Source organism: Magnolia sinica, chromosome 16 (genome assembly GCF_029962835.1).
Source record: "Magnolia sinica isolate HGM2019 chromosome 16, MsV1, whole genome shotgun sequence".
Taxonomy (NCBI): Eukaryota; Viridiplantae; Streptophyta; class Magnoliopsida; order Magnoliales; family Magnoliaceae; genus Magnolia; species Magnolia sinica.
The window spans coordinates 33,541,833-33,552,098 of NC_080588.1; the positions used below are offsets into that span (position 1 = coordinate 33,541,833).

Consider the following 10,266-nt stretch of genomic DNA (forward strand, 5'->3'; position numbering starts at 1 on the left):
GACATTCCAATAGGGGTTTTAAATGCAGTACGGTAAGCCCATAAAGCATCGGTCAATCGGATTGACCAATCGTTACGTCAGGGTTAACCATCTTTTCCAAGATGTGTTTAATTTTTCTATTACAAATCTCAGCTTTCTCACTTGTTTGTGGGTGATATGGAGTACTCACCTTATGAGAGATGCCATATTTCTTTATTAAGTTCATGAATGGCTTATTACAAAAATGTGAGCCCCAATCACTAATGATGGCTCGAGGTGTTCCAAACCGGGAAAGGATGTTCTCTTTAAAAACTTAATGACCGTTTAATGGTCATTATTCTGGCATGGATTTGCTTTGACCCATTTAGTGACATAGTTTACTGCTAGCAAAATGTATAAAATTTCAAAAGATTGGAGGAATGGTCCTATGAAATCAATGCCTCACCAATCAAATGCTTCAATGATCGGAATGGGGTTCAGAGGCATTATATTTCGATGGAACAATGCTCCTAATTTTTGACAATGCTCATAAGCTTTGTAAAACTCACGAGTGTCCCTGAACATAGTGGGCCAGTAAACACCACACTGCAGAATCTTGGCTGTGGTCTTTTTAGCAGAAAAGTGACCACCATAGGCCTATGAGTGAAAGAAGGAGATGACACTTTGATGTTCATTGTCTGGCACACATCTCCTTAAGATTTGGTATGGGTAATATTTAAACAAATATGGATCATACTAGAAAAACTAATGAATCTCGGCGAAGAATTTTTTCTTATCTTGTAAAGTCCAATGTGTCGGCATGAAACATATGGCAAGATAATTAGCAATATCAGGAAACCAAGGTGAATGAGAGACTTTGAGTAATTGTTCATCAGGGAACATGTCATTTATATGTATCATCTCAAGGGAATCAGAGAGATCAAGGTAGGAAAGATGGTCAACCACTACGTTCTCTACTCCCTTTTTATCTTTTATTTCCAAATCAAATCATGGAGTAGGAGGATCCATCTTATTAGGCGGGGCTTAGCATTATTCCTAAAAAGAAGATACTTGAGTGCCGCATGATCTGTGTAAATGATAATCTTGGATACGATCAAGTAGAACCTAAATTTGTCCAACACAAACACTATGGCTAAGAGTTCATTTTCCAAAGTAAAGTAGTTCACTTGGGCAGGATTTAGATTTTTACTTGCGTAGTGTATAACATAAGGCATCTTGTCTTTTCTCTGGCCGAGGACCTTCCCAAGAGCATAGTCAGACGCGTCACACATAAGTTCAAAAGGAAGGCTCCAATCAGGTGGCTACATGATAAGTGCAGTGGTTAACATGCCCTTAAGCTTAGTAAAAGCTTCCTGGCATTGGTCAGTCCACTCGTATGGTACATCCTTTTGAAGTAGATTACATAAAAGACAAGAGAGATTAGTAAAGTCCTTCATGAATCTCCTATAAAAATCGGCGTGTCCTAGGAAGGATTGCACATCTTGTATGTTCTTGGGTGGAAATAGGTTAGAGATAAGATCAATTTTAGCCTTATCTACTTTAATTCCCTTGGACGAGATGATATGTCCAAGGATAATTCCCTTACGAACCATGAAATGACAGTTCTCCCAATTGAGTACCAAATTCTTTTCTTCACATCTTTTCAGCACACATTTAAGATTCTTTAAGCAATCACTGAAAGATGGACCAAAGACAGAGAAGTTGTCCATGAAGACCTCTAGATATTTTCCCACCATGTCAGAAAAAATACTCATCATACATCGCTAAAAAGTGGTGGGGGCATTACACAGTTTGAATGTCATCCTTCAGTAAGCAGAGGTGCCAAAAGGATATGTGAACGTGGTTTTTTCTTGATCTTCAAGGGCTATCTCTATCTGATTGTAACCCGAATACCCATTAAAGAAATAATAGTACAAGTGACCAGCTAGCCTTTCCAAGATTTGATCAATGTAGGGAAAAGGTATGTGGTCCTTCGTCATGACGGTAATCAATTTCTTATAGTCAATGCACATTCTCCAACCAGTAGTAACTCCATTGGCACGAGTTCATTATTGGCATTGGTTACGATGGTGATCCGGACTTCTTGGGAACCACCTAAGTTGGACTCACCCATTGGCTATCGGATATAGGATATATGATACCGACATCTAATAGTTTAAGAACCTCGACCTTAACCACTTCCTTCATGTTTGGATTTAGTCTACGTTGTGGTTCTCATGAGGTCTTCGCATTATCCTCTAGATAAATGCGGTGAGTACAAATTGAAGGGTCAATTCCCTTGAGGTTCGTAATCGACCATCTAAGGGCTCCTTTGTGCTCAATGAGAGTAGATATGAGCATACTCCCCCATTCTTGCTCAAGGTGGGAAGAAATCACCACTGGGTATGTCTCATCTTGACCTAAATAGACATATTTCAAATAAGAGGGCAAAGGTTTTAAGTCAAGCTTCAGTGCCTTGAGGTTAGACGGTAAAGGCACTACAACGGTTTGGGGCAATTCTTCGAATTATGGCCTCCTCTTATTAACTTTAAGTACTGACACATCATCAAGCACGAAACTCGTCTCCCTAATCATATCATCATCTAAATTATGGGAATGGGCCAAGCACGTCTCTAGAAGATCAAAGGATAAGGTCAGAAGTGCTCTATCTTCCACGAAAGAATCAACTAGGTTAATATTGTGGAAATCGTCTTCATCCTCTAACTTTGTGCCTGTGTTGAAAAAAATATTCAACTCCAATATCATATTTCCAGAAGACATACTCATGACTCCATTCTTATAATTAATGATTGCGTTTGAAGTGGCAAGGAATGGGCGACCAAGAGTGACAAAAATTTGAGTGCTCATGTCCATGATGGGTTGAGTATCCAGGATGATAAAATCTACCTAGTAGTAGAATCTGTCAACCTAGACTAACACATCCTCAATTATCCTTCTCGGTACACGAACTGAGCGATCGGTAAGTTGTAATGTAGTTCGGGTTGGTTTCAATTCACCCAAACCTAGTTGTTCATAAATCGAGTAATGAATTAGATTTACACTCGCTCCTAAGTCAAGAAGTGCATGTTCAATTCGGTAGTTCCCAATTACATAAGTGACGGTTGGGCTACCAGGATTTTTTATATTTTTGTGGCACATCTTGCTTTAGGATGACACTCACTTTTTCAGTTAAGAAGATTTTCTTTTGAATATTTTGTCATCTTTTTATTCGTACATAAGTCTTTCAGAAATTTGGCATATGAAGGTATTTGTTTAACTGCATTGTAACGACCTTGGAAATTTTGTGCTTATCTTTACTTAAGTAGTTGTTTTTGGGGTAATTAGTGTTATACTCGATTGTTTGTGAAATTCGCATCAATCACTTTAAATTGTATCTGCATGGCTCAAAACTTGTAGATTAGTTAGCGCTATGTTACTCTGAAATCTGGGATCCATCGCTAAATCCAGTTGTTCTGGAGAATTTTTGGAAGATCTAGATCGGACCTGGACCGCGCGTTGAAAGTCCGATAGCGATGATCTTAGGCTGTTGCGGTCACCATGTTGGGCTTGACCATCACCTCGAAAATCAAGTCTATGTGATGTTCTGGGTCGATTTGATTGAGTTCGGAGTGAAGAGTGTGAGAACGGTTGGAAATTTAATAAGCTTTTATGAAATCTGAGTCGTGTCTCTTGCGCGATGATTTTAAGCAATCTGACTGTTGGATTCTGACCCAATTTCACCCTCTGATCAGGGAAGGTGGCCCAGGCATATCCTTGTGCTTGTGGACCTGATCGAGATTCCGTGACTGTTGAATTGAGTGTGGTCCGCCACGGCTGATTTGAAGAGCCGGTCGGTACGAAAACTCAGCTTGACCTAGATCCATGGTTGAGGAGCTTAAGTCCGACCTTTCGTGGTATTTGGCCCACCAGAAGTGCTTCATTGGATCGAGAGAGGCATACTTTGGTTATAACCTAAGTATACCTTGTCCCTGGGGTTATTTTCATCAATATGAGTCCTATTTATAGTCCTTAAACCCTAGCTCTCTTTTCCATACGAATTTTCTCTAACCCTAGCTTGGAAAGAGAGTGGAAAAGAGAGAGATAGTGAGAGAGAAGTTGGTGAATCATCTTGGATTCTTTCCTATTCTTCTGCATCTTTGAACCTTCACTTTGAATCGTTATTCTGACGATTCTGAGTTCATCTTGGGGTAAGTTAACCCAACCCTAATCTGTGTTAGAGCTTCGATTAGTCTTGGTGTTGTTGTGTCTCATTTCTATCCTTGTTTTAGGGTATTCCATCGCCGTTGACGAAGACAACTCGTCTAAATCAGTTCGGTGTTTCTTTCCTTGGTTAAGGTGCGGACTTTAAGTGTATAGGTTATGGTTTTCAAGGCTTTTAATGCCAGTTAATGATTTATTCTTGTTATGGATGAGATTTCACATGCCAAATGTTGTGTTCCTGATATGCATGTGTTATATTGAGATTTGGGTATCCTATGTGTATGTATAAAGTACCGTATACGTATAAAATATGCACTTGTGTTTGCCATGATTATTTGTTGTGTATGTATGTTAGATGTATGTATGACAACTCCTTGGTAAAAGGAATTGTCCAAATGCTTGTTTTTCAACATACGTCATGTATGTTGTATCATGTATTCTAAGTGTTTGTAGAAATGCCTGAATGATCTAAAGTGTAACTTATTACACTAATTGCGGGCGTTGAGAAGTGATTCTCAACACTCTTATTGATGTGTATGATTTCCTTTATGCAAGTTACATTCCATGTTATTTAAATTCAAGCATTACTTATGCTTACTTTTATGTTAAGTTGATATTCTTCAAATGCTTGAGTACCACTTGATTTAAGTTGTTGTTCTATTACTGTTTTACATTCTATACGAATATCTATTGTAGTGTAATATGTTTGGGACTATGTATTAGTCCAGGAAATCGGTAATCTACTTTATGATCGTGGCTGAGGTTGCTTTCGCCACGTAGGACGTATTAGACGAACCCGAGTCGTATTAGAGTTGTCGGCAGTGGTTTGGCCACGCGGAGTGTTTGCGCACTCTATGTCGTTCAACCCAACATGCGCTTGTGTTAGTCGAGTTCGTCAAGTAACCTGATTGTCCGATGTATGTTCACCATGTATGGACGCTACTGCTTGAATCTAGGGTACCAAACTTACTAGTGAAATCCTATTAACCATGGTACCTTGATCCGCTAAGACTCATGAGCCGGACATGGTGGTATGGGACACCGTGGTCGAGCTGTCAGCCTACGCTGGGGTGACGAGCCTCCCCGTAGTGACCAGTGAGCAACTAAACTCGTGAGTCGATTATGGTGGTATGGGACACTATATTCGTGCTGTCGGCCTACATTGATTGGTGACGAGCCCTTTGTAGTGACCTCGAGCATACCTGGATACCGCAATGAGGTGACGAGCCGAACTGTGGTAATAAAGGTATGAAAGGCGTGCATTGATTGGTGACGAGCCCTTTGCTACGACCTCAAATATATGATCGTATGAGATGACTAGGATTGACGACCCTAGAATTGATCACTGTTTGGATGGTGACATGAGGAAGGTATCTTAGCTTCCCAATTCTGCTATATGAAATGGACTAATAACAACTTGGTAATCATATCCATGCACCGCATGTGCATGTGCTTTGTAGATGTGGTGCACTTTGAGGTGGTGTCATGCGTAACGTAAGATGAAGACGCTGAGGGTGTACGCGTGAGGGCACGCATCATTTTGCATACATCCTTGCATTAACAAGAGTACTTAGGATTTATTTAATTGTTCTGCTTTATCATTACTGTTTGATTGAACTGATAACATGTTAACCAGTGCCTTATTGTTCCACTGAGTTGATCACTCACTCCCACGTTCTGGGGCGGTGTTAAACACCCACCAGACTCTGTCTTAGGTTCTGATGTTGCAGATGTTGATGCGACTTCTGAGGCAGAGCGGGAGATGGATGATGATGAGGCTGCTTTCTCTTATATGCAGTTTTCAGACGGGTTCTAGCGAGTCTTGTTCTGATGCGCGGGACTCTGGGATTATTTTTAGGAATTTAAATGATGTAACTTGATACTTGTAATTTTGTTAAGTAACACTTTCATACGACCTGGTTTGTATATGTACTTCAGGGATTTACACTTGTACACATATTTCTATAAGTCTTTCACTTGCTTTATTCACTTATCCCTGAATTATATCTGTGTTTTGGCTTAATCTATTCCATGTTTTATGCACTAATACAGTCAACATACATCCATCATTAAATATGTTGCATAAGTGATGTTTTGGAACTCGGGAGCTGAGTTATGCTCGACCCCCGAATTTCAGGGCGTTACAAGTTGGTATCAGAGCATGATCTGGATTAAACCAAACCTGGGTTATGGTCACACACCACACGTTGTCGCCACTTTAGTATATTTGGGTGCGCGTCTATTGTAGATTGTGTGTTTGCTCCCCGTAGCTTCTATCGGCAAAAGTTTCCTGAAAATGTTCGCCGAGATCGAGTCTGTGCTCTCTCCTAATCACACACAGCGACCCGAAACCTTTTCTAGATCATCTATTAATGAGTGTAGATGGTTTATCATCTTGTTTTAACCCTTAAACCTTCAAGAAATCTTTATTTTAATAAGATTTCTGCCAGAATGGCCCGATAGGCGTCAAATCATGCAAGGGGCCGATCGGGGCATTTCCTGTGGGGCCCAGGGGGGAAACACACTTTTTCAAGCATGGGGGACCAGGAGGACCTCGCCCAAATGGCAAGGCATCACCGGTCAGTCCAGAGACCGGTGATGCCATCGCCGGTTCGGTGAGGGCTCGCCGATCAGCGGGCCAGGCGGGCCTGGCCCGCCGGGCCGATCACTTCTGGGCCTAGTGTGGCCCACCCCTCCACGGTTTTCAGCTTAAAACCCTTCCTTTAACCTACTTCCTTAACAAACATTCCTCCCAAGCTCTCCCTTTCTTGAAAACCTTCTCCAATCTTCTCCAAATCTCTCTCAAATCTTCTTCTTCTTCCATTTTTCGTTCAAACCCATCACCCCACCTCAAAACCCTCACTTCTATTGCTGATTTCCCTCCTTTTCCTTCTCATTTGAGCTCATACTTTCCCTTTTTGGCTCTCAAGTGTGTGGAAGCTTCACCATCTTCCTATTTCTCTCTTTCTCTCATTTCTCATGGCCCTCTTTGAGATTGTGACGGCCATCTTTTCTATTTCTTCCCTTCTTTCCTTGATGGGGAAGAAGAGAGCGCCCGTGGATGAAGCCGGGCCTAGCCGCCCAACTTGTGCATGGAGGCCGAGAGGTGCCGCCACGAGCACGTCCGCCACTCGTGAATTCTAGACCAAGCGGGACCTCGATCCTCGAGCTCCCATTGGTAGAACTTTATTGGCGGAGCTATCGCATGGAGTCTATGAAGGCCGTAGAGTCCTTTTTGAGGCTCATGTTGATCCGCGGCTCTTTGGTGAGTTTTTCTTGTTGGAGCGCCTAGAAGGGGCTGGTTGGGGTCCCTTGTTCGAAGGCGAGTATCGCGCGATTGCTAGCACTATTCGTACCTTTTATGCCAATATTCTTGATCCTTCGCTAGAGCCTCTGCAGTTCAAGATTCCTTGTGGTAGCGGTCGAGTGGGTATTGTCAATGTTGCCTTAATATCCTGACTCCTGAATGTGCCACTTGGTGAAGTGCATTCCAGCGAGAAGAATGTGAACAGTGTGCGCGAGAGGGATCGTCGCACCTGATCCTTGTGTGGTCGTCTGGTCGAATGGCAGCCGAATAGGAGTCTTCTGGCTACCTACATGACGGACGACTTCTGTTTGCTTCACCACATATTTACGTTCAATGTATACCCAAGGTGGAGCAACCGCAGCGAGTGTACGCGCCTGATGGTGGATTTCCTATATCAGGTGGGGCAGGAAGCGAAGTTGTGTGTGCCAACGTACGTCCTGCGCCAGATTATTCTCATCGCTCGTTCGAGTAGGAGGACCGAGTCGCTTCCATTTGGCCGCCTCATTTGCAAGCTTGCACATGAGTTTGGCTATAGGCTTGGGGTTGAGAAGCCGGTTCCTGTTCGTCATATTGATCTGAAGACTCTTAAGCAGATGGAGATCGGTTCTGGTCGGCATGCCTCAGAGAGTGAGGCTGAGTCTGAGAGCGGTGGTGAAGAGAGTTATGTTGAAGGTGGTGCGGAGATTGAGGAAGAAACAGAGCAGGACGAGGAAGAAGATGAGGCACATGATTCGAATGGGGCAATCGGCTTACCTTGAAGTTCTGGCTTCAATTCTTGTAAAGCAGTACTAGGTCTATCATCGTTGTCCTCTTCTGGGTCCTTAGGCTTTTTAGCCCTTACCGGAATAGAATTGTCAATTATCTTCCCACTCCTAAGAGTGGTGATAGTCTTAGCTTGCTCCATTTGATTTAAAGAGCTTGTATCACTTATTTCGTATTGCGGTTTAGGATTGGGGAAAGGTTGGGCTGGAAGAATCCATTTTTTCCTAATTGAATTTTTTGTCTCACGCCCTTGTATGGCCTTTGAAATGTCTTAAAGGGTTTGTAATATACCCTGAGTGATAAGCTTTTAGTTTTGAATATGTTTTCAAACCGGATCTTCTTGAGGTCTTCCTTGATTTGGAATTTGATTGAAGAAACCTCGAGGAGTAGCAGTTTGTCCATTCTTCCAACTAAAGTATGGATGATTTCTCCAACTAGGATTGTATGTATTGGAGGTAGGTCCATTGAAAGGTCTTTGGTAATTGTTCATGGCATTGGATTATTCATTCAACACCTCTTGAAAGGCAGGTATTGTTGGACAATTTTCAATTGTGTGAACGTTGCAAGCACAAATATCGAAAATAGTTTCCTTAACCTTATCCTTCTTTAGTTCCATGGCCTCGAATTTTCTTATGAGATTAGACACTTTAGCATTGATATCATCATCCTCTTTTAGAAGGTATAATCCATCCCTCTCCTTTGATTGAGTGGGCCTAGAAGTGGTGCTTGATTTTGGGTAAGTGTCCCATGATTGTGCATTTTTAGTAAGTCTATCCAAGTAGTCCCACACATCATCGACATTTTTATTCATGAATTCCCCATTGCACAATATCTCAACCAATTGGTGCATGGAAAATGTCAATCCATCATAGAAAAAGAGTGTAATGTGTCACGTTTCAAAACCATGTTGTGGGTAGGAACTGAAAAGATCCTTGAACCGCTCCTACCATTGGAAGAATGTTTCATCCTCCTTTTGGGTGAAGTTCATGATTGACTTTCTAAGGGTGTTCGTTTTATGATGTGGAAAAATTTTCTTTATGAACTCCCTTATTATATCATTCCATGTACTAATAGATCTGGGACGTAGTGAATGCAACCACATCTTAGCTTTCTCTTTCAAATAAAAGGGAAGAAGTTTCAATATGATCATGTCCTCAAACACATTAGGAAAATATAAAGTGGCTATGATCTCATTGAACCCTTTCAAGTGCAAATATGGACTTTCAGATTCAAGTCCATAGATTTTTGGAAGGAGTTGGATCACCCCTGACTTAATATCCATGTGTCCCGTATTTTCTGAAAAAACCATGCATGAGGGCGTGCTCACCCCCGCCGGTTGTAAATAATCTCGCAAAGTATGAGGTGGGAGTGCTTGATGCACCTCATTCTCATCCTGGACTTCCTCAACCCAAGGTTGAGGTTGTCTTTCTGGTTCATTAATCAATTAATTTGTAGCCATAACCTTAATTAACTTTAAGGATCTTAAGTGGTGTATAATCCTATGATGGATAGATAACCCCTTAACCAATCCTCCTTCACTCAAAAAACATCGAGTGTTGTCACGACCCACTTGGGCATGAAACACTCTCAGCCCTCAATTTCAAAGTCTAACCTAAACCTAAAAGAGAGAAAGGAAATAGAAATCTAGAAATAGAAAGAGAGAGAGAATTTGGAAGAAGTTACCAATTATAAGTTCCTAATTAAAATCATGCAAAACCAAACAAACAAGTCAGTTTTTAAAAACAGAAATTCTAAAATTAGAAAGTTTCTAAAAATAAATTAGGAAAGTAAACTAGTTTCTAAAAATAGAAAATAGAAAGTTTTTAAACCTAAAATTAGAAAGCTAAGTTAGTTTCAAAAATAAAATAGAAAAACCCTAATGTTAACTTAGCTATTCTCAGAAAAATGCAACTGTTAATCCCTAACAAAGGCACCAAAAACTTGTTCATAACCCCAAGTGTAGGGTCGCGATGTAGTAATAATCTCGGTGAGACTGAGGTCGTATCCACAGGGACTAA

At 41.3% G+C, this 10,266-nt stretch overlaps 1 non-coding gene across 1 annotated transcript; it reads left to right on the top strand.

Annotated features, from left to right (window-relative positions):
- The first annotated feature begins 9,147 nt into the window (after positions 1 to 9,147).
- On the top strand, positions 9,148 to 9,254 carry LOC131230071 (small nucleolar RNA R71). The gene has a single exon (XR_009163798.1). It is a non-coding gene; the product is annotated as a small nucleolar RNA R71 (small nucleolar RNA).
- Positions 9,255 to 10,266: the final 1,012 nt, after the last annotated feature.